This window comes from Bufo gargarizans, chromosome 4, assembly GCF_014858855.1.
Source record: "Bufo gargarizans isolate SCDJY-AF-19 chromosome 4, ASM1485885v1, whole genome shotgun sequence".
In the NCBI taxonomy this organism is placed as follows: Eukaryota; Metazoa; Chordata; class Amphibia; order Anura; family Bufonidae; genus Bufo; species Bufo gargarizans.
This window is the reverse complement of record NC_058083.1, coordinates 156,808,713-156,814,322: the sequence shown is the minus strand read 5'-3', so window position 1 is coordinate 156,814,322 and position 5,610 is coordinate 156,808,713. Positions and strand designations below refer to the sequence as shown.

Below are 5,610 nucleotides of genomic sequence, written 5' to 3'. Positions count from 1 at the left end.
GCTGCAGGGACAGGACGACTGGTTGCAATCAAGGTAAAGATGAATGCAGTCAAGTACAGGGATATCCTGGAGGAAAACCTTCTCCAGAGTGCTCAGGACCTCAGACTGGGCCGAAGGTTTACCTTCCCACAAGACAATGACCCTAAGCACACAGCTAAAATAACGAAGGAGTGGCTTCACAACAACTCCATGACTGTTCTGGAATGGCCCGGCCAGAGCCCTGACTTAAACCCAATTGAGCATCTCTGGAGAGACCTAAAAATGGCTGTCCACCAACGTTTACCATCCAACCTGACAGAACTGGAGAGGATCTGCCAGGAGGAATGGCAGAGGATCCCAAAATCCAGGGGTGAAAAACTTGTTGCTTCTTTCCCAAAAAGACTCATGGCTGTATTAGATCAAAAGGTGCTTCTACTAAATACTGAGCAAAAGGTCTGAATACTTAGGACCATGTGATATTTCAGTTTTTCTTTTTTAATCAATCTGCAAAAATGTCAACAATTCTGTGTTTTTCTGTCAATATGGGGTGCTGTGTCTACAATATGGGGTGCTGTGTCTACAATATGGGGTGCTGTGTCTACAATATGGGGCGCTGTGTGTACAATATGGGGCGCTGTGTGTACATTAATGAGGAAAAAAAAATGAACTTAAATGATTTTAGCAAATGGCTGCAATATAACAGAGTGAAAATTTTAAGGGGTCTGAATATTATCCGTACCCACTGTATATCATGAAAAATACCCATTTAAAAGAAATGGGTATTTTGACACTTGAGGCCACAAGGAGACACGTTATACTGTATGAATGCTGCCACTGACTCGGGGACTGCTCTGGAGTGGCACCTGGCAACTACCTGCAGCCAAGCCTATCCTCACCATCAGAGGCTCTAGTGAAGACCAGGTAGTTGCTTAGTCACGCCCCTCCAGAGTATAGCCAGTCAGTGGCGCAGTGGGTCCACACCCGCTGATCTGTAACAGTAACTGAGGCACTCCTGTTATTGTCTTGTACGTCTGTTACCTTGTATTAAAATTCCCTGGCCCTTGATCCATTTCGCCTGTTTTCTTTATGCCTGATGTCACAAAGGTGCGCTTAGGTCTCCGGCATGTGACGGGTCTGTAGGCTCAGTTCGGCTCAGGTTTGTAACAAATCTGTCCTTTTCGTTCTTCTGTACCAATAATGGAGTAGTGTCTCCCCAACAATTGGGGTGTGCCTCACTAGTGAGTTCTGTATTTCAGTTGGAAAAGAACTGTTTTATGCCATTGTTGCCGTTTTTTCAATCTCAAAGTCTTTGAAACTCAGGCAATTTTCATATTTAATTTGCAGATTAAATACATTTGTGTCGCAGCAACTAACCTAATCCACCATAATGTCGTCTTACCATCATATGAGTGGCTCACAAAAACGCAAAAGAAAAAGGGAAGATGAGAAAAAAACTCAGAAACTCCCAAAAATAAGCAGCTATTTTTCACAGGCTGCTGGTGCTTCTGGTGGTTCTGCAACTACTGAGACCATAACTGGTCAGTGTGAGGACATAAGTGAGAGACCTTCTACTAGTACAGTTATTGAAAGCTCTCAATCGTTGATGGAGGAGGATAGTATCCACAGTGAAACATGTAGCTTCAGTCCTAGCATTGAAGAAGTGGAGCCGCATACAAGTGCCAGTATATCTGAAGTACAAGAAAGTTTAGAAAGTGAAGATGCTGGCACTGTCTGTATAGAACGTACTTTACTTGGAGAAAAGTATGTTACAGATAGGGGACATTTTCCCATTACAATAAAAGACCCCAACATAAAAAAATTTATTCTTTCTAATGGCCCCTGCAGACCTAACGGGCCATTTCCCAGAGATAACGATAACAGGTGTTTCTCTGAGAAGTACTATGACAGAATTACAAAAGCAGGCCATAAGATTCCTGTCATGTGGTTATGCTACTCTCCAAAGCTAAACGTTGCTTATTGCGAGCCATGCTGGTTATTTGGTGATCGTAAAAGATTAGGCTTTGAACCTGCATGGGCTAAAGGAATAAAAAAATGGCAAAGGCTCTCAGCAAAAATACAGATTCATGAAGCTTCCCAAGCTCACATGGACGCTTGTATTGTGTATGATCAATGGAGGAGAAAAAAAAACATAGATGCAGAGACTGAAAGACAAATTTTAAAAGAGAAAAACTTTTGGCGACAAGTCCTTCATCGAATAACCAATGTGACCTTAACCATGGCAATGTCTAATCTAGCTTTCCGTGGTCATGTCGAAAAAATAGGCGAGAGTAATAATGGCAACTTTCTCTCTATTGTAGAGCTGCTCGCAGAATATGACCATGTTTTGAAGGAGCTACTCCAGTTACCGCAGGGGACAGCTAAATACCTAAGCCCCAAAATACAAAATGAAATAATAGATATCCTTTCAAAAAAAGTAGAAGAAGGCATTGTGAGTGAAATTAAAGCCTCCAATTTTTATTCAATAATTATGGACACAACACAAGATGTTTCTAAAGTTGACCAATTAAGTCAAATATTCCGATATGTGACTGTAAGCAGAGACAAAACCCAAAGGGCAACTGCTATAGCTATACAAGAAGCATTTTTAGGTTTTCATGTCGTAGAAGACCCTAGTGCTGCAGGACTTGAAAATGACATTATAAAATGTATAGAAAGTAGAGGTTTACAGCTATCAAAATGTCGGGGGCAGGGTTATGATGGTGCTGCCACCATGAGTGGAGTATACTCGGGTGTTCAAACTCGCATTCAAAAGAAAGAAAGAAATGCCTTGTACATTCACTGTGCAGCCCACAACCTTAATTTAGTTCTACAAGATGCCGTGAGCCACGTACCTGAGGTGTCAAGATTTTTTGAGGTGATACAGAGTTTGTATGTTTTTTTTGGAGAAAGTATCACCCGATGGTCTGTTCTTCAGTCACTAACCACTGAATCCTCTGTGACCCTAAAAAGACTGTGCCCAACACGATGGTCATCCCGTTATGACTCGCTGCTTGCCCTACGCTTTCGGTTTGTTGATGTCCTTAAAGCACTGTCTAAATTAATATTGACTTCGACCAAAAGTAAAGAGAGGGAAGAGGCCAGGGTCCTTAGGAATAAAATTGAATCTTTTGAGTTTGTCTTCCTACTTGTTCTACAGAGTAAAGTTCTGGAGCATATAAATGCAATATCAAAGGTTCTGCAGTCAGAACATATGGATCTGTGCAATGCAGCCCATTTAATTCATAATGCCATTGAAGCTCTTAGCAGCTACAGGAAGCAATTTGAAGATGCTAAAACAACAGCTATCAAACTTGCTGAGAAGTGGGGAATTCCTGCAATGTTTGTAATTAAAAGAGTGCCCAAAGTAAAGCGCCATAGTGGGGAGCTATGTTTGGACGAAAGACTGCAAGACCCAGAGAAGAGATTTAAAACTACAATTTTTTATGCTACTTTAGATGTAATAACATCCCAGTTATCAAGCAGATTTGGTAGCATGAACACTGTAGTTGAAAGATTTCGGATCATTCAGCCACGTGTGCTGGCGACTGAATCAGAGGATAACTTGTTTCAAGCTGCACTGCAATTTCAGCATTATTACCAAGATGACATATCTTCCGATTTCGCAGGGCAATTGGTTAGTTTTCGGAGCGCACTGCAAAATGAGATCTCTGAGCTCCACACAGTTAAAGATTTGGCACACCTGCTTATAATTGACAATGCTGCTTTGTCATCTACCCTACCGGATGTATGTACAGCTTTAATACTTTTCCTCACATTACCAGTGACGGTGGCATCTGCAGAAAGATCATTTTCCAAATTATCTCTGATTAAAAATTACTTGAGAAACAGCATGTCACAACAACGGCTTTCTGGCCTTGCCCTTCTAAGCATTGAGAATGAAAGAGCAAGAAAACTGGACATTCCAGCTATTGTTGACAAATTTGCTGAGTCTAAAGCGAGACGGCGCAACTTCTAGTAATATGTATTTTGCGTAAGTGAGCAGTTTGTTGGGTACAGGGAGTTATATTATCAAAGTTCATACTAACCCAGTTCAATTTATTCAACTTTGGTTGTACTAAACAGTTAACTAGTTTGGTTCTATTTTAGCTGCCTTCTTTTTGGTAACAATGATGCAGATTAATAAACAATTCTGATGTTGTTACACTCTAAAACACAACGACCGCCTTTGAACTATTTGAATACAGCACTGGTTTCTGCACAACAAAAGCTTAATATCAAAAAGAAGGCAGATGTTACCAACATCAAAAATACTTAACATAATTACTAAATGCTACCATCTCCTTTCCTACAGTGAGAACAAATTGGTTCCTTTCTACTTGATGCCTCCTCGTTGGACCTGGCTGGTTAATTTTGATGTTTCATTTGGATTTCTGTTTTGGTTGAGAAGCACAACTCGTGCTTATTCACAATCAAATTTTGGTAAGTAAAAAATTTATATAATTTTATATTTAACATATCTAATTATGCAACTTAATAAATGCTACCATCTCCTTTCCTACAGTGAGAACAAATTGGTTCCTTTCTACTTGATGCCTCCTCGTTGGACCTGGCTGGTTAATTTTGATGTTTCATTTGGATTTCTGTTCTGGTTAAGAAGCATGACTCGTTCCTTTTCACATTCAAATTTTGGTAAGTAAAAAAATGTATATAATTTTATATTTAACATATCTAATTATGTCACTTAATAAATGCTACCATCTCCTTTCTTACAGTGAGAACAAATTGGTTCCTTTCTACTTGATGCCTCCTCGTTGGACCTGGCTGGTTAATTTTGATGTTTTATTTGGATTTCTGTTCTGGTTAAGAAGCATGACTCGTTCCTTTTCACATTCAAATTTTGGTAAGTAAAAAAATGTATATAATTTTATATTTAACATATCTAATTATGTCACTTAATAAATGCTACCATCTCCTTTCTTACAGTGAGAACAAATTGGTTCCTTTCTACTTGATGCCTCCTCGTTGGACCTGGCTGGTTAATTTTGATGTTTTATTTGGATTTCTGTTCTTGTTAAGAAGCACAACTCGTACTTATTCACAATCAAATTTCAGTAAGTAAAAAAAATGTATTATATTTGAAATTCTTATCTAATTAGGCACCAAACTGACAGCCAATATTCTGTGATTATTATATTTTTTAATTGTAGGTGATTTACCAAGATATGGGTCAAGAAGCTTTATGCCTTATGTGGAGAATCTTTGTTCTGGAACGCTTTTAACATTTTTTTCTATATTTTATATGGTAACATTAAAAAAAAAAAATTAAAACCCCTATCTCCTTCTATTTAATATTCAACTACAACACTTTCAAACCGGGAGGGGGTGGAGTCTTGGCGGGGGTGGAGTCTTGGCGGGGGTGGAGTCTTGGCGGGGGTGGAGTCTTGGCGGGGGTGGAGTCTTGGCGGGGGGGCCCCAATTTAAAGTTTGCCCTGGGGCCCATAGAACTCTAGTTACGCCACTGATGGTCCATGAGTGGGCCATATGTCCGGGAGCGCCATTGATTGTGCGCACGGGAGCGCACAGCATCATAGATTACAATGATGCTGTGCACATCGGGCCGCCCGTGGGGCTATTGTCCAGCACCGATATGATCTTATGAGTGCGGGACAA

At 40.1% G+C, this 5,610-nt stretch overlaps 1 long non-coding RNA gene across 1 annotated transcript; it reads left to right on the top strand.

Moving 5' to 3' along the window:
• Window positions 1-4,377: 4,377 nt before the first annotated feature.
• Window positions 4,378-5,279, top strand: LOC122933769. Its single transcript, XR_006388554.1, has 5 exons — window positions 4,378-4,419; window positions 4,502-4,629; window positions 4,713-4,840; window positions 4,924-5,051; window positions 5,148-5,279. It is a non-coding gene; the product is annotated as an uncharacterized LOC122933769 (long non-coding RNA).
• The last annotated feature ends 331 nt before the right edge of the window (window positions 5,280-5,610 follow it).